We start from the raw sequence: 19704 nt of genomic DNA, 5'->3' as shown, positions 1-19704 counted from the left end.
GCACACCTGAAGTGCTCTCTACCTGCTTGTTTCAGCTCTGATGCTGTTTTGCATTCTATTTCATGTCACAGTTATCGTGGTTTTGTACCTTGGGGGGGGGGTTCTGTTTAAAATTCCCCCTACCCTAGCACTGAAGTATTATCCAGTGTTACAAAGCACGAGGCTGTGATATGCCTTACAAATAAAACAGGAGTTGTATAAGTTTTATTCAAGCATGAGTTATAGGGTTGTTGGCCATGAATTCAATATTATGAATCCATAAGATGGTACATCCAGTAAGAGGAAGAGAAACTACGCCAATTTTCAAGACCACTATGGAAAATACTAAGGAAACATTAAAATGTGTGATAGAAATACAGAAAAGATGGACAAATGGTTACATTAGTGAATTCATGAAATAGCGATTGATTAAAAACAAAGCAAACCATAGAAGACAGTACGGTTGCAAGGGTCAATGTGAAATCTATGGTTACATTCCCCAGGGTCTAGAATATATTAAGCCCTTCTCATCAGTGTTTTATTATAAATAAATGCTTTCTATAACTATTTGGCTATGTAAAATACTTATTAACTAATATGTCTTTAACCAGGAACATACCTAAAACCAAGTAATTACTGAATAGTTGGTTGGTATTGTAATCACAGGCTCACAGGGACTTAGCCTGTGAATGAGAATAATAGCTCAGTATATGCTAATTTGGTGTTGTAGAAACTTGATAGAACATAACTGCAAATAATGAGAGTGAGATGGATGGATGGATAGATAGGTAGGTAGGTAGATAGATAGATAGATAGATAGATAGGTGTTTTGTTAGGTTCCATCAAGTCAGTTCTAACTTATACAACAAGAAGAAAACACCTGTGCCATCCTCTCAACTGTTCTTATGTTTGAGGCCATTGCTGCAGCTTCTATTTCAATCCAGTTTATCAGGAGGCTTGCTCTGTTTCACTGCACCTCTACCAAGCATGATGTCCTCTTGCAGGGACTTCTCGCTCTTGATCGCATGTTCAAAGTACGTGAGACAAAGGCTCTCCAACCATTCCTCTAAAAGCATTCTTGGCTGTACTTCTTCCAACACAGATTTGTTTGCCCTTCTGCAGGCCCATAGTACTTTCATGATTCTTTGCCAGCACAGTGATTCCAACACATCGGTTCTTCCTCTGTCTTCCCTATTCCAGCGTCAACTTTGACATGCACGTGAAGCAATTGAAAACACTATGCCTTGGGTCCTAAAAGTAACATCCTTGTTTTTCACCATTTTAGAGGAGTCTTGTGCAGCAGATTTACTCGATGCAATGCACTGTTTGATCGCCCGATGCTGCTTTCATGAGCATTGATTGTGGATCCCAGCAAGGCTAAACCTGTTTACTTTGGGTGACCCTGCGATATTTGAAATACCAGTGACATGTCTTCCAGCAACACAGCCGCGCACAAGCCGCCACAGTGTGACAAACTGTCAGACAAATGGAAATAGTGACAGAGTGATGGAACTCAATCTAGCAACCAGTTTTTTGTCCTAATGTATTTAAGTATAAGCAAAGATATACTGAAAGATAGTTTATTTCATAGTTAATGCTTAAATAAGAATAAAAGCTACACAAAACTAGATAATCTTAGTTTTTAAATATTGATGCAAAATATTAAGCAATACTTGACATAAAAAGAAATCTGTTAAGATATTTCCATATTGCTTCCGGGTTGGTGTTCTCACTTGAAATATTCCTCTCTTTTATCCCAGTGTCACCATTTGTGTGATTTATCCTTCATCGTCTTTCCACTGTAGTGGTAGCACCTCATTTCTTTAGAGATAGGCCAAGTAGACAATAGTCCATGTGCTTGATATATTAGAAACACTTAGGCAACTTCTCCTTTCTGAAGATACTGTGCTCATCTTTTTAAAACCCCTTTCTGCTGAAATTACAGAAATTATTTTTACAATAGTTTTATATTATTGAACACTTTCAGGAATTGCATAATTCACTCATCATCGCTTGTGGGTATTTGGGGTGACTGACAATGACTCGTCCTCTGGCTGCATGACACTTTTTCTCTTTGCCCTCGATGTTTATTTACCGACATAACAAAGGCAAAGGAATAAAAATTTAGTACTCTATCAAAAGTAGAATGATTTTTGTGGATTGAATAAATACAATATCATATCTCTAATTTTTATATCTATGGATGGAATGAACATCAGTATAAGCACATGGAATATTCTATTGCACAGATGAGGGCTAACAAAGAGTAAGAATCAAAATTAGTCTGGATGCCTTTTGTATTCTTTGCTTTTTTGCTCTTTGCTTTTCAATTTTCTGTAATACACAAAAAAACTTGAAGGGAGAGAAAATAACTAGGTGATTTTTAAAACTTGCTTGGAGTCCCTATTGGCTGTAGAATAAAGCTAACTTGCTGAGAGAGAGAGAGAGAGAGAGAAATTTGTGATTTCCACATTGGCCACCTTAGACCACCTTAGAGAGAACCCTGATTCCAAGTGCCATGTTAACAATCGGTTCTGCCAAACTCAACAGAAAAGTAGGTATCAGTTCTCCAGAGCCAATTCAAACTGGCTGAATTCCACCGCTCGATGGATGGATGGATGATAGATGGCTGTATGGATGTTGATAGATGAATGGATGAATAAATTTCTACACAGAGAGATATGTTTACATCTGTGGAGCTAGCTAGCTAGAGCAGCTCTGGTGATGTAGTGACTCTGAGTTGGATGGCTAACTGCAAGGTCAGCAGTTTAAAATCACCAACCATTCCATGGAAGAAATACTCCCATAAAAAAGTTGGTCTTAAAAACTCACGGGGGCAGTTTCTTCTGACACTCACTTTGGTTCTTTCTTTCCTGCCTTTTTTATGGCTTTTTGCTTTCTTTTAAATTTTTTATTAATAAATCATTGTATTGGGGGCTCTTACAGCTCTTATAACAACCCATACATCAATTGTATCAAGCACATTTGTACATGTGTTGCCATCATCATTTTCAAAACATGTTCTTTCTGCTTGAGCCCTCTTTTCCCCTCCCTCCCCTCCCCTCCCACCCTCATGGACTTCTGATAAAGTCTATTCTTATTTTCATATCTTACACCATCCACTGTCCCTTCACCCATGTTGCTTTTTTTTTTCGTCCCCAGGTGTGTGTGTGTGTGTGTGTGTGTGTGTGTGTGTTTTATAAGTCGATCACTCTAGTCAGTTCCCCATTTTTCCCCCTTGTCCCCCCATCTTCACCCTACCCTTATGGAATCGCTACTCCCATTACTGTTCCTGAGGGGGTTATGAGTCCTGGATTTGTTGTGTAGATAGCTCTGTACCAGTGAACATAGTCCAGTTTAGCTGGATATGTAAGGTGAAATTGGGGTCATGATAATGGAGGGGCAGGGGAGAGCATTAAGGAACTAGAGCAATATCCTGTGTTCCCTTGGTGCTATGCTGCACCCTGCCTGACTCATTCCTTCTTTGTGACCCTTCTGTGAGGGAATGTCCTATTGTCTAGAGATGAGCTTTGGGTCTCCTCTCTAACCCCCATCATTTGCATCAATATATTTGTTTCTTTTGGGTCTTCTGATGCCTGATACCTTTCTTAATGTGTGATATGCTTGAGTTCATCCAACTGGTCTTCTGTTATTAGTATTCAATGCATCAAATCAGATCTTGAGAGGGTCTCTAAACTCAGCGGAGTATACTCACGGTTCTAGTTTGACTCGAGTATTTTTACATTTTTCTTCAGCTTCAGTCTGAATTTGCATATGAATGTTCAACAGTGTATTTCACAATCAGCCCTAGGCTTTGTTTTGGCTGATGATATTGAACTCTTCTCTATTACCTTTTCCCACAGAAGTAGACAATTTGATTCTTGTGTGTATCTGGCAAGGTTCACATGCATAGTCACTTTATGTTGTTGACAAAAGGTATTTGAAATGGAGAAGGTGTTAGTCTTACAAAATTATAACATTCCATCTTGAGCTTCATTTCTATCACCAAGGCCATATATTTCTTTCTCACTTTTTCCAAATCATTTAATTGGGGGCTCTTACAGCTCTTATCCATTCATCCATCTATTGTGTCAAGTACATTTCATATTTGTTTTTTAAAAAAAGTTTTATTGACACTTCATCCACATGTCATATAATTCAATAGTTAAATTGTACCCAGAAGAACTGTGTAATCATCACCACAATGAATTCTAGAACATTTTCTTCCTTATTTTTGTTTTTATTCATGTAATTATTTTTTAATTGTGGAAAAAATATATACAAGAAAACATTCTCTAATTTAATAACTTTTACATGTGTAATTCAGTGTCATTGGTTATATTCTTTGTGTTGCAAACCATTATTGATATTCTTTTCCAAATTATATCCAACACCATTAACATAAACTCAATGACGCCTAAGCAAAACTCTTCTTCCTTCGCTCATGGTAACCATTTGTCAAGTTTGATGACTTTTTCCTTTATTTTTTTAAGCAGGTTTCTTGATACAATATTTGCATATCACACAATTCCATAGTTAAATTGCTTTTTCAAAGGAGTTGTATATACATCATCACAATTAGTTCTAATGCTCCCCCCCCACATTCGTTGTTTGCTCCCCACATCTCCTCTCCCTCTCCTCTTGCCTCCCCCATATGCCATTGCCTCAGTGATTGTGTCTATGCTTCCATCCCGTCTGTGCTTGACACACTGGGAAACCCATGGAAACAATAAAAAAGAAAACAAAAGAACAAGAAGAAAATAATAATATAAAGATAACAATAAGGAGAAAGAGAAAAAAAGACCACCATCAATATTTAAAAAGCCAGAGAAGAAATTTCTGTTGTGGAACAAGTGAGAGATATTTGAGCCAAGAGAAAAATTCAGGTTGGGTCAAGAGAGAGGTCAGCTGGAAAAAAAGAGGAGCTGATGTCAAGGGCTCAAGTAGAAAGAAAATGTTTTGGAAATGTTGATGGCAACACATGTACAAGTGTGCTTAATACAATTGAATGGCGGATTGTTATAAGTTTGTAAGAGCCCCCAATAAAGTGATTAATTACAAAAAATGGAGATCAGCTGATCAAGTATCAAGTTATACCATGTCCAATCCACCATAATCAAGTTTACAATCATCTCTATCTGATAGTAAAGCTGTCCGGGTCCCTCGCTGTGGCCTGGGGAGCTGCCAGAAACTTAATCTCACTAGACCCTCTGTAGATGGTTTTGGGGCTCCCAGTGTCCTCCATAGCCTTCTACAAATTGGATCTTCTCAATTGAAGTTCTGATACTTCTCCCTTCATCATATTTGGATTGCGTTATCATCTTTGGATCACATAGGTGTGCTTCTTCCATGTGGACTTAGTTAATGCCTCATTAAGATGGCTGCTTGACCCTGGTTGGTCTGTCCCTGGCACCAGGGAGGGAGGGCAGACTGCACAGTTCACTAGGGTCCAAACACAGGAGGGGTGGGGCCAAGGGGCATGCCACTCCCCAGGGCACCAGCCTGGCACCGCTTCCAGTGAATAAAGTTCTGTTGACAGCTCAAAAAAAAAAAAAAAAAGATGGCTGCTTGTTTGAATACAATCCTTTAAGACCCCAGACACTATTCAACTGGAAGCTGGGCACCACATCCTTTTCCACCACACTTTGCTGTTGCACCCATGTCTTAGTGACCTCTTCATGAAGGCGAGTACTGAGCCAGGGCCATGTTATAAGAACTAACTCTCTTGGATTGGGAGTAGCTTTAAGGGGCTAGATGGAGCCCAGAATCCATCTGCTTGTACATGAATTATGAGTGACTCTCATTTATTGTGAAGGTCAAAATAAAATAAAGCAAAAGTAAAAAAGAACAACAACAAAGTGGGAAAAAACCAAATGGAATAAAAAACCCCAACACTGTCAATCATCTCCTAGAGCAGTGGTTCTCAACCTGTGGGTCGCGACCCCCTTGGGGGCAAGGGGGTGTTGAATGATCACAGGGGTCGCCTAAGACCATTGGAAAACATATATTTCCAATGGTTTTAGGAACCGAGACACCACTCCTCTGTCTCCAGGCGGTCTGTCCACAGGCAGATAAGTCCACATACGAGTACCTGGCATGAAGACTTTATGTTCAATTTGTAACCATGAAAATAATCCTATCAGATATTTACATTACAATTTATAACAGTAGCAAAATTGCAGTTATGAAGTAGCAATGAAAATAATTTTATGATTGGGAGTCACCACAACACGAGGAACTGTATTCAAGTGTCATAGCATTAGGAAGGATGAGAACCACTGCTCTAGGGTATAAGGATATTTATTATATTGATAACATCAATAACTTATCCAATGGCATAGAATTTAAGATACTGTTGATATGAGGAGTTTGTGTGAGTATAGCCCAACTGTGAGATGCAATCCATGGGTTGTTGCTTTTCATATTGATTTCTCAAATGATTGAGATCTGTTTACACTGAGCATGGGGCTGGTGCAAGGGGATGTTTTCCTCTATCTTTTCTTACAAGTTCAGACTCTTGCCTCTCTGACCAAAACCTGGCCTATTAATACAAGGGGAGCATTGAGGTACTAAATATATGGTGGTTCTGGCTCCCATTTCACTGAACACCCAATACACCAGGGGTTCCACCCAAGGTCCAATGACCATCATTTCCAGAGTCTTGGACTGACCATCCTTTGCCCCCTCTCCCTTCAGAGTATTTCAGTCCTAAGTCTGAGAATACAGTAGTTCGATGTAGTGTCCAGTTCATTCAGTTGTGCTTTTATGTTGAGTCCTACTGGTGTGGCCGTTGAGCCCTAGGAGACCAGGGGCTTAGGGGGAAAGCCAATGTTTTGAGAATGAGGGCAATGAATGTACAAATGTGCTTTACACAATTGATGTATGTATGGGTTGTGATAAGAGTTGTATGAGCCCCCAATAAAACGATTAAAAAGAAGAGCTCTAGGGGTGTAGTAAGTATGGATTGGGTTATTAACTGCAAGGTCAACAGTTCAAAGCCACCCCAGGAGAAAGAGAAGATTTTCTACTCCAGTAAAGAATTAGTCTAGAAAACACACAGGGCAAGTCTACCCTATCTTACAGAGTCTCTATGAGTCAGTATTGACTTGATGGCAGTGAGTTTGGCTTTGTTGTTTGTTTGTCTTTGAGACCCTATGTAGAATATATATGTCAGAACTTTGATATGCAGAACTATGAGCCAGAACTGATCTTGATGGCAGTGGGTCTAGTACGTTATAAAGCATAATGCCTTTCGGTAGGAATTTTTCTCTGCTGATACCATGTTCAGAGGAAAGGAGACAAAGTCTTACTGTCCTCACTCAAAAGAAATAGTCTGACTATACTTCTTCCAATACGGATTTGTTTATTCTACTTGCAGCTCATTAGATATTCAACATTTGACACCAATCCCATTATTCAAATAAGCAATTCTTCGTCTGTATCCTTTATTTAATGTTCAGCATTCACATGCTTATGAAGCTATTGAAAATACCATGGCTGGAGGAAAGGTGCACCATACTCTTCAAAGTGAGATCTTTGCTCTTCGACACTTTAAGAAGTGTTATGCAGCAGATTTGTTCAAAGCAATATGCTGTTTGATTACCTGACTGCTAACTCCATGGGCACTGATTGTAATATTCCAATAAATGAAATCTTGGACAACTTCAGTCTTTTCACAATTTATCATGTTGTTTATTGGTCCAGATGTGAGGGTTTTTATTTTCTTTACATTGAATTGTCATCCCCACTGAGGGCTGTAGTCTTTGACCTCCATCAGTAAATGTTTCAAGTCTTCTTGGCTTTGGGCAAGGGTGGTAGTTACATAATTATGTGTCAACTTGAAGTGTAGGGGTGAAGTCTAGCCTGTCAATCAGATCATAGCCCGATGGTGCCTTCTTGTGGGTGTGACCTCCTCATAAGGAGGGTCCTGGGAATCTCCCTCTCTCTTTCTCTGCTTTCACCTTCATGCCAGTGAGCTACTATGCTGAGACCAGCACCAGCCCTGTGATGCTTCTATCACCGCTTGATCCACAAGACTTTTCACCAACCTCTGAAAAGTCTTCCTGCATGCGATCTTCCTGCATTTTGCATCATCACTTGTGACTGTGTGAGTCTGAAGAGGGATTTATGGATTGGTATTGAACTTATAGACTAGTATTGGACTTATGGACTTGATCTGGACTGGGCTAGGATGTTTTTCCTGATATATAATTACTTCTTTATATAAAGCTCTCTCTCTCTCTTCTTTTTTTTTTTAGTCTTCTCCGTCCTTCTTTATTCCGTAAACACCTAGTTACAAGTTGCACAAATCAAAAATAAAGGCAGAGGAGGGTGTAGGGAAGACTTTTGTTATGTGTGTGTGTGGGTGGGACAGGAAGGAGTTGGGAATGAGACCAGTCCTCTCCCTCCACAGTCCTGGTCAAAGACCAATGAATGGCCCCTAGAGCAGGGCTCTGAGGAAGAGGTGGATGAAGGCCCAGGAGGCTCCTGCACCCAGAGCTTACCTCCACAGACCTTTCCTTCACTGCATGGCGGGGGAGGAGTGGGGGAGGGGGAGCAGCAAAATGAAAAATCAAGTTAGCGGACACATCATGGTAAGGGACATACAGAAGAAGTAGGTACAAGGGGCTGTGAATGTTCGCCCTGAGGCCCCCAGGGAGAGGTGGGGGCCAGCTTGCCTATTAATTAATATTAAATTGGGGGTGGGAGTTGGAGAGGGGCAAGTTCTCTCAGGGGGCGATGTCCCAGCCTCTCGCGGTTGTACAGGAGAGGCTGGGGACCCAGGCCTTCAACAGTCATAGTGGCGGGACTGTCTGGAGGAGGAGTCCTCGGGTCCCTGTATAGCCAGGCGGGGAGGTCCCTCGGCCCTTAGTCCCCCGCCCCCTGACGCCTCATGTCCTCGGAATTCAAGAGGGCGCTGCTGCCAGAATCGGGAGGTCTCTCTCCGCCACTCGTCATCAAAGGCTGCGGCCTCACTCTCATCCAGGTTGATGTAGTCTTGCCGCTCCTCCTGGTCCCCTGTGCGGTGGTTTCGGGAGCGTTGAAGAATGTGAGCCCTGTCTCGGATGTGGTGCCCAACGGACATCTGCTCCAGGTCACTGTTCGAATCCCGGACAGTCCTCCGAGTCTCCTGGATCCCGCCTGGTGCAGAGCGCATCTCTGACGTCTCTTGGTAGACCTTGGGAGCACCATCGCCGGTATTGGAGTAGGAGATGACCGTGGAGGAGGAAAAGGTCTGGCAGTTGCCTGCTGCGGTCATATGTTCCATGTTCCCAATCATGTCATTCATCACCCCAAACATGTCCATGAAGCCACCGGACATTCCCAGCATCCCGAAGGGGGAGACAGCCTCAGTCTGCATCCTGCGGCTGCCAGGCCTGGTCCCTGGCATGTTGCCATCTGTGATGCTGAGGAGGGGGCTGTATCCAAAGCCCCCTGTCAACATCCGGCTCATATGATCAGGAACATGGGGTCCTCCGGCTCCTCGTCCCTCATGAAGCGGAACATCCTGGTCGCAGCTCCAGGGGGATCCACGCGGTCCCCGTATAGGACTCAGCGGCCCATCCGGCCAGTTTCCGCCTCCCACAGCTGCCACCTCCTTACCCACCCCACCTCAGCCCATGGAGGCCGAGCCGCAGCCAGGCCCAGACGGAAGTCGATAAAGCTCTCTCTTATACATATATGAGTGTCGTTGGATTTGTTTCTCTAGTCAACCCAGCTTAACACAGCAAGCAAAGTTAGCTTTGCATATCCCAGATTATTAATGAGTCTTTCTCTAATCTTGATGCTACATTCTTCTTCATATTTTATTGGATTATTTGTTCTGCATACAGATTGAATAAGTATGGTGAACGGATTCAACCTTTTGCCTTTTAAACTACAAGGTATCTTTTGTTCTGGTTGAACAACTGTCTATGAATAATTTCCTGGTGAGGACAATTAAGTGTTCTGGGTTCACATTATTTGCGGTTTGACCCATAATTTCTTGTGATATGCACAGTTGAATGCCTTTGAATATTTGATTGAACAGAAGTAAACATCTTTCTGGTATGCTTTGTTTTCAGTTAACATTCATCTGGGATCAGCAACGATGTCCCTCATGAATCCTACTTCTCACAGCTTCCTATTGATGTACTGTTGCAATAATTTTTATATTACCTTCAGCAACATTTTATTTGCATGTGATATTAATGATATTTCTTGGTAATTTATGCATTCTATTGAGTCACCTGTTTTTGGAGGTAGGGAATGGATATGAATATGAGTCTTTGAGATAATAGATGGTTAGAAAGCTGTCTTCCAAATTTAAAGTCTTACAAGAAGGAGCATCTCCGGCAAAGAATCAGTCTGTTGAAATATTTCCTGGAACCTTGTTTTTTACCACCAAATTCTTCAGTGAAGCCTAGATTTCATCTTTGATCCAAGCCTTCTTGATCATATGGTGCCTACTACATGATTGAACATGAACCAATCCTTTCTGGTACAATGACTTGGTATTCTTCCCATCTACTTTTAATGCTTCTTGCACAAATCAATATTTTGATTGTAAAATCATTCAATTGTGCAAACTAAAGGTAGGGTGTTTTCTTAAGTTCTTTCAGCTTGAGAAAGGATGAGGATTTTAGCCCCCTTACACTAGACCTTTACACATTTAATTATAGTATCTTCCATTGTCTTCTAGAGCTGACCCTTGCTTGTCATCCTGCAACTCCTCTGGTCTTTTGTCATTAATGTTCAACGCATCAAAGTGTTCCTGAGACATCCTGAATACACCATATCATACCTAATTCAGCAACCTATAAGAAAGTAATTTTTGATGGGTTAATTTAATGTTGCTGGTGATAGAATTAAATTTTGCTTGCTTTGTTTAATCTGTTAAGGATAGCCTCTGAAAATTCTTCTATATTCTTTGTAAAGATCTAAAATATATTAAAATTTATTAAATAGATAGATAAATAATAAATATATTTATTAAGCATATTAAAATAAATATATTTTAATATAAATATTAAATATATATGTATTAAATAGATAAATATATATTTATTTAATATATTAAAATGTATTAAAATAGACAAAAATTTATTACTCTAGTCTATCTGATAACTTAGAAAAGAATTAGTCTGAACTGCTTTTAGTAATAATGCAGAAATAACATACTGAAGGAAAAAAAGATCATTAAAACCATTCTGGAAAATGGTTTTAGAGCACTTAAAAATAACACTCATATATCATTAAAAATCATATATGCTGGCCTTTATTACTCATCTTCCTATACACTCGCTTTTAAACATTTAAACCTCTATCAGAATACAAAAACTACCTTTTAAATTGTGACACAGTAATATATTTGTAGGTAATATGTATATGTATACTGTGTATTTAGTAGAACAAAATTTTATTACATGATACTCTTAAAGCTATACACTCTGAAACTTTCCCCAAGTATAATAATTCCATTGCATTCCTTTCTAGCTAATTGAAAATTATTAGTCAAGGTATACTATAATAATTTAACAACTCACTAATGGCAGCTGAATGAAAATAGAATAGCAAAAATAATTCTTCTCAAAGGTTGGCATAAATCAGAGTCATCTGGAAGATATTTTAAATGGCTTGGTGGGCTCTAGTAGGTGTATAGTTATGTAGGTAGATGGGTAGGTGGGTGAGTGAACAGAAAATTTGCACTTCAAACAAGTCCCGAGGTGAGGCTGCTGCTACTGGTCTGAGAACCAGCTATGAGAGCCTCTGCAGCAGACAGTATTACCCACCACCCTCGAGTAGATCCTGACTCATGTTGTTGCTAGGAGCCCTTGAGTCTGTCTAACTCATAGTGATCCTATGGACACCAGAATGGACACTGCCATAGCCTCTGGCATCCTCACAGTCATCTTTACATTTGAGCCTATTGCTGCAGACTCTGTGTCAAACGATCTCCTTGATAGTCTTCTTCTTTCCCCTTGAAACTTAACTTTACCGCGCACGACGTCCTTTCCTAGGGCCTGTTTTCTCCTGAGGGGCTCTAGTGGTGTCCTGGTGCTGCACTGGGCTGCTAATTGCAAGATCAGCAGTTGGAAACCACCATCTGCTCCTTGGGAGAAAGAAGGGGCTTTACAGTCTTGGAAACCACAGGAGTAGTGCTACCCTGTCCTTTGGGTCCCTATTAGTTGACATGCACTCGATGATGATGAGTCTGGGTGTTTTGGGACTCTCCTGATAACATGAAGTCTTGCCAACCTCAATTTTAAGGAACATTGGGGCTATATTTCCTCCAAGGAAGATTTGTTTATTCTTTTGGTAATCCATGGTACTTCAATATTCTTCTCCAACATCACAATTCAAATGCATCAATGCTGCTGTTGTCTTCCTTATTCATTGTCCAACTTACACAAACATTGACAATACCATGGGTCAGGCACACTTAGTTTTCTTTCTTCTTTTTTCATTAAAAAAATTAGGGCCTCATACAACTTTTATCACAGTCCATACATACATTAATTGTGTAAAGCACATCTGTACCTTCATTGCCTTCATCATTCTCAAAATATTTGCTCTCCACTGAAGCCCCTGGGATCAGCTCCTCATTTATCCACTCCCCACTCCCTCATGTACGCATGATAATTTATAAATTATTATTTTGTCATGCCCTATCCAACGTCTCCCTTCACCCACTTTTCTGTTGTCCGTTCCCCAGGGAGGAGGTCACATGCAGATCCTTGTAATCGGTTTCCCCTTTCCAACCCACCCTCCCTCCACCCTCCCAGTATCGTCACTCACACCACAGGTCCTGAAGGGATCATCAGCTCTGGATTCCCTGTGCTTCCAGTTCCTATCTGCACCAGTGTCCATCCTCTGGTCTAGCCAGACTTGCAAGGTAGAATTGGGATCATGACAGTGGGGGGTCAGTGGGGAGAGAAAGCATTTAGGAACTAGATGAAAGTTGTATTTTTCATTGTTGCTACATTGCACCCTGACTGGCTCATCTCCTCCTCAAGACCCTCCTATAAGGGGGTGACCAGTGGCCTACAAATGGGCTTTGCACTCCCCCGCACTCCCCCACTCTTCACTCCCCTGCTCACTTTGTTTTTAAGGGGATCTTTGCTCTTCAACACTTGTCTTGTGCAGCATATTTGCTCAATGCAATATGTCTCACACATGGCAACCCTTTATAGGGTTTGTGAGGCTGTAAGAGTGGTTGGAAAACTGAAACCCACTAGTGCCCGATTTATGTGGAATTTCATTTACACTTTACATTAAATCCCCACCTACTTTGATCCGATTTATGTGGAATTTCATTTACACTTTACTTTTCATTAAATCCCCACCTATTTTGATCCTGAACTGCGAGACACACTGCTTTTGGTAGATCTGTGTTCTTTCTTGGTGTGGTGGTTAATTGTTGTCAAGTCAGCTGTGACTCGTGGTGAAACCATGGATAACAGAACATAACCTTGACCTGTTCTTAATCTTGACTATCCTCATGGTTGTGGGGAATGTTTGAGTCCATTGCCATGGACATTGTGTCAATCCATCCCATTGAATATTTTCCTCACCTTGGATGACCCTTCATTTGATCAAACACAATGATCTTCTCCAAAGATTGGTCCCTCCTGACGATGTGTTTGAAGTAAGTGAGTCAAAGTTTCACATAACATTCTGTGATTCACAGTGTCCCTTGGCTAATTGCTGAAAATAGATGACCAGGGCATTCTTCTCAATCTGTCTTCATCTGGGATTTCCATGAAAACATGTTTGTCATAGACCCTGATGGCGTTTGAAACAAGAGTGACAAAGCTTCCAACATCGCAAGAGCACAGACTCACCACAGACAGGTGGTAGCTATTTCCCTACAAGCGAATATATCCATACCCCTCTCCTACCTATTTGCGCTTTCTGTGTTGAAAAGATCAGAAAGTAAAGACATTACCGTGATTATCTCATTTGGGTGAGAGATATATTCAGTACAATTATTCAAGTGACAGTTACGTTTACTTATCCCCCCACCCCCAGGGCTCCCAAATGAACATTGACCATCTAGGAATAAAGTCATCCCCAAAATATCAGCAGAATGTCACAATTGTTTACTCTTTCTGACTTGGTTCTTTTCACATTCTAGAAGGTACTGCGATGCATAAGTTTTAAGTGAGAATCGTCTTCATGCTTGAAGCATTACTTCAACCAAAAGCATATGCAACAAATACATTTTACAAGCATTCTTTTGGTAGAAACCAAACCAGACATACTGCCAATAAGTTGATTCTGACTCATAGCGACCCTAAAAAGGGTATCTGAGAAATCCTTACTGGAAATCTTGACTGAAGCATGGAGAAAGCATGGAGAAGAAAGCATGGAGATGGAAAGAACCCTGTGCATCGCATCATCATCAGCCCAACGTGGAACTCACTATGACACCAGAGCTCCTTTTTGGTAGAAACACCATCTCCTAACTAGAAGAGAAAAACTGGAGTTGAACACTAAATCTAATTGAGGAAGGACACAATCTTTCATCACAAATTAAGGACATTGGTAATACCTCAGCCTAGAAGGAAATTGGTGAGATCAAATGCTGGAAAGTCTCAGAAATGACATCACTAGGGCAGAAAAGAAATGGTGGCAATTGGCCAGAGAACTGAGGTGTGGTAGCTAGCTTAGATATTATCTTCCAAGGAACCAAAAGGGATGTAGTCCAACAGAGTCATCTTCCAAGGAACCAAGATGGATGTAGTCCAGGAGAATCAGCAAATTGAAATGAGGAGATTGACTATTTGGACAAGGAAGGATCCTGGGTGGTACCCTGGGTTTAGGGACTGGGCTGCTGAATTGGAAGCTCAAACACATCAGCCGCTCTGTGCGAGAAAGGCAAGACTCTCTGGTCTCATAAAGACTTTATAGTCTTGGAAAAACATTTTTAAATTGTTTCTATAAAGGTTGTTGCTGTTGTTAGGTGCTGTTGAATTGGTCTGACTCATAAGAAACACTGCCTGGTCTTATGCCATCTCAGACTCGTTGACATATTTGAGCCCATTGTTGCAGACACCTTATGGAGGGACTTCTTCAATTTTGTTAACCCCTGTTCCAAGGGGGAAAAAGACCCTAAATTCAGACATAAAGCCCGTTAGTAAGTCTTCAATAATACAGAGACAAGACAGAGAAAAAAATGAATCATTGGATGAGAGAGACCATCAGCATAGGACCATAATGATGTCCAAAGGATTCACAGCCACGTGGCTAAGTTATAAAGAAAGGGAAATCTTTATAAAGTCATGCTTCCAGGCAGTCATTTTTCATAGTCAAGAATGTAAGTACCTCAGCAGGAAAGGGACCTTGAATGAAATAGATATGGTATTGCCAATTTTAAAAATTCACAAGATTTATTCAGGGCCCTTTGACCATCTTGCTTTGATTCATGACTGTGAGACCCTAGTATACAATTTTCTACAAGGGCATGCCTATGCAAAGTACTGAGGGCAAGACTTCCCTTCCCTAGGCTGGATTTACATTGCTGGCCTATGGTCAGAAAGAGCTCAATGGAGACTGAGTTTATACAAAAACTCCAAATGGATTTAGGGCTCCCACTGTAACCCATAGCCTTCCAAAATTCTAGTGCTCAGCCTGAAAGCTCTAATACCCCTTCTACTTTACGAAGCATGATTTCCTTTTTTAGGGACTGGTTCGTCCAAAGTACGTGAGATGAAGTCTTGCCATCCTTGCTTCTAAGGAGCATTCTGGCTGTACTTCTTCCAGGACAGATTTGTTTGTTATTCTGGCAGTCCATGATATATTCAATGTTCTTTGCCAACCCTGTAATTCAAGGCATCATTTCTTCTCCGGTCTTCCTTGTTCATTGCCCAACTTTCACTTGCATATGACTGAAAAAGCCATGTCTTGTTTCAGGTGCACTTTAATCCCCAAAGTGATATGTTTGCTTATTTAATAAGTTAGTCTTTGGTAGCAGGTATACCCAATGCAATACCTTTTATGATTGAGTACAGCTTCCAAGGGGTTTGATTTCTTGACTGCTGTTTTCAAGGGCACTGTGAATCCAAGTAAAAGAAAATCCCTGACAATTTCATTATTTTTCTCTGTTTACCATCATGTTGCTCATTGTTCCACTTATGAAGATTTTTGCTTTCTTTATTTTGAGAAGTAATCCATTCTGATGGCTGTAGTCTTTGATCTTCATTAGCAAGTACTTCAAGTCCTCTTTGCTTTCACCAAGCAAGGTTGTATTATCTACAATAAATTTTCCTTCAACCCGAAGTCGTGTTTTTCTTCGTATAACCCAGCTTCTCAGATTATTTGCTGAGCATACAGATTGAATAAGAATAGTGAAAGGATGCAGACTTTCTTGGTTTGAAACCATGCAGTATTCCCTTGGTTTTGTTTGAACAACTGCCTCTTCATAGTCTATGGACAGCTTCTGCATGGGCATAATTAAATGTTCTGGAATTCCCCTCCTGCACAATGCTTATTTCTTTATTTCCAACACGATCCAATGTCTTTGCATGGACAATACATTTCTAGTAAATACCTTTCTAGCATTCTGTTTCAGTCAAGTTCCATTCTACATCAGCAATGTCATCCTTTGTTCCATGTCTTCTAAATTCACTTGAATTTCTTGCAGTTTTCTGTTGCTGTACTGCTGCAACCCTATTTGAATCATCTTCAGCAAAATTTTACTTGCAGAATTATAGCCTAGAAACCCCATACAGCAGTTCTGCTGTGTCGCATTGGGTTGCTAAGGCATAGCCATGGGTTGGGCACATGGGTACATGTTTTCCTGCTGTCAGGCACTGTTGAGTCTGCTCTGATTTATAACACCCAATGTACAGCAGAATGAAACACTGCCTGGTCCGGCTCCTCACATTTGTTTTCATGTTCAATCCCACAATGCAGCTACTGTGTTAATTTTTCTCATCAAGGTGGTGGTAATGCTTGCTTACCACTAGACACAAGGTTTAAACTCACCCAGAGATGCCTTGGGAGATAGTCCTAGTGATCTACTTATGAATGGACACTGTCTTGAAGACTTTGTGGAGCAGTCAGTTCTACACACAAGCTCGAGATGAGTGAAATTGACTAGATAGCAAACTATGATTACAAAACCAAGATTATGCTTTGAGGAATCAAAAACTCATAGTGGGAATCATTACTGAGTGCTTTTCACTCCCGCCCACCCTAAACAACAACAACAATAAAAATGCCTTAAATTCAGAATCTTGGGGCTCAGATATCTTTTGTCTTTCTAGTCATCCACCCCCACAAACACCCTTTACCCAGTTCCCATAGACGGCCTTGGCATTATTCAAATATAGATTCCTGGGAGAACGGAAGAAATGCCAACTAGTTTGGCTAGTTAGAAAGGGAGGGTTTCTTAGTGGAGTGCGTAGTTCTCCTGAGTCAGCCAATGGCTCTCATTCCCAATTTGAGAAGTGTTATCTTGAGTGGAACTGTGGATAATCCGTTTGGGTCTTTTGGGAAGAGTAATAAATAGAGTTTTCTCCATCGTTTGCTCTGGGATCATAAGGGATGAAGCTTATTGCTTGTAGTTGTATATATTAATCATCTGTGTATGCCATCTCTTGTGTTAACCACGTCTATGATCTTTATGATTTCTATATTTTATTAGTACATACCCTTGTATGCCATATATTTTTGGTTCAGTGAAGGTATCTTCCTGATGTGTGGGGGATATGCTTTCATTTTTATTTCCAATTCACTGAGTACATTCACAGGACCCATACACGTGGTCATGGTAATTGCTGCAAAAACTTTAATATTTCATAAAAGGTGATATAAACTCAAAACCTACTAAGTAATTTTGGATATATTTACTTTGGATAACAAGCACTGATAACATATTGTTAATAAAGAAAATTATGGGGAGAAGGAATTTACTTAAAAGACAAAATGAGCTAATAAGGTAAAATATATACATAAATAGTATTCACTAATTTTACAGTACTCAGGTGTTTCGGAAGAAGGCTGAAAGGAGAGCATAGTACAGAGGGGAAATGTGAACCACTAAAAATATGCTCGACTTTTTAGTCTTTCTCCACATTGGTTTTTTCAGCTGGTGTTCTCAGTGAAGATGGAGACCATTTAAATGTTGCAAGAGAGGGGTATCTGAGCTGAGTTTAGAATGGCTTGCTGCTGTTGTGTAGGGAACCTCTTCAGAGTAGTAACTCTTTTAATGTTGACTATTAATCATAGCAATAAAAACAATCCAGGTCATCAGGATTAAGGATCCATGTAAATAAATGGTGCTTCGGGTGTGTGGGAAGCTGTGGCGAGGGAGTAACTGACGTTGTTACTCCTGTTGAATTCTGAAAGGCTACATATTTTGGGCATGTTATCAGGAGATACCAAGTCCCAGACAAGGACATTTTACTTGATAGAGGAGCAAGGAAAAGGGCACACAAGATGGATAGCCACAGTGGCTGCAACAATGGCCTAAAGCACAAACACCAGTGGAGATGGCATGGGACCAGGCTGAGCTTTGTGTTGGGTTCATCCGTAGGGTTGCTATGAATAGGAACTAACTCATCAACACCTAACAAAAACATGCTTTTGAAGTGACGCTGCAGCTGGGTGTTAAGACTAAAAAGAAGCAATTCCAGGCACAGAATGTATGGAGACTTACTTGGGCAGTGACTGGCAGGACAAGCTTTGTGATTGTTAATGGACCAGATTAGGGTGGAGTACACTACAGGTTCCACGGAGAACCTTGTTGTGAAAATGTAAACTCGGGACACAATGGCTTTGGTTTTAGAAAGAAGACTGGTGGAGGGCAACCTGGCCACAGGACGGTTGGTTAGGAACCAGAGCGACCTCAAGTACCTGGAATGGGGTGGAATAAGAAGATGGGCGGGAGAACCATAGGATACCGTGATGGTTTCCAGGTGCGCGGGTTGGGGGAGGATGTGAAAATGTCTCCGAAGTGTTGTGTAGCGCCGCATTTTAGCAGCAAGGATCGGAGGTGCCCACCGTGTGGGTACGTGGCCAGCAGTAGGGCCCTTTATGGAGACGCCGTGCTCCTGCGCGTCCGCTCTGGGAGCGCGCCACGCGGGCTTGTCCCCAGGGCCCCTCTCCCCTGCGACACGATGGCAGGAGTAGCGCGCACGCCTTTCCGACCTATAGTAACCCCCCAGACAACTTGACCTCTTCCAAGGGAGACTCCCTCCGAGCGCAAATTCCGTGCCCCGGCCCTCCTCCTCGGCGCTCACGAGGTGGGAGCACACGTGTGGGGCCGGCGAGAGCTCTGCCCACGGGCGTACCCTGCGCTCGGCTCGGGGCTCCGGTGGCGGGCACCGCGGGGAAGCGGCTCTCCCGGGTGCGAGGCCCGTGCCCGGCGCCAGTCCACGAGAGCGCGACCGTCGGGCAGGAAAGTGCACTGGCCCGGGAGTTTCTGGGCACGCGGTACCGGGCGTGCCCCTTCGCGCCCCCACGCCCCACGGGGCCCAGCGCAACCTGCGCGTCCTGCCGCGGGCGGCCCCGTCGAGGTGGCCAGGGCGCGCCAGCCTCGGGCGAAATCTGAAGGGGTGCGCGGCCCGGCCCCGCCCCCTGCGCCCCTCCCCCCGCGGCCCCGCCCCTTCCTGTGCCGCGCCCGCCCACCGGACCAGAGCCGACCCACTGCTCCGGCGGCCTCCCTCGCCCGCCCCGCCCGCGCGGCCGGCCCGAAAACCCGGAGAGCCGGAGCGCAATCGGCGGCCGCACTGGGCATGC

General features: G+C 42.1%; 1 pseudogene; it reads right to left on the bottom strand.

The window, feature by feature from the left end:
• Positions 1-8609: 8609 nt before the first annotated feature.
• LOC142452997 (myeloid leukemia factor 2 pseudogene) lies at positions 8610-9486 on the bottom strand (annotated as a pseudogene).
• Between the last annotated feature and the right edge of the window lie 10218 nt (positions 9487-19704).

Source organism: Tenrec ecaudatus, chromosome 7 (assembly GCF_050624435.1).
Source record: "Tenrec ecaudatus isolate mTenEca1 chromosome 7, mTenEca1.hap1, whole genome shotgun sequence".
NCBI lineage: Eukaryota > Metazoa > Chordata > Mammalia > Afrosoricida > Tenrecidae > Tenrec > Tenrec ecaudatus.
The sequence above is the reverse complement of the archived record's forward strand: the minus strand, read 5'-3'. Positions and strand labels throughout refer to the sequence as shown.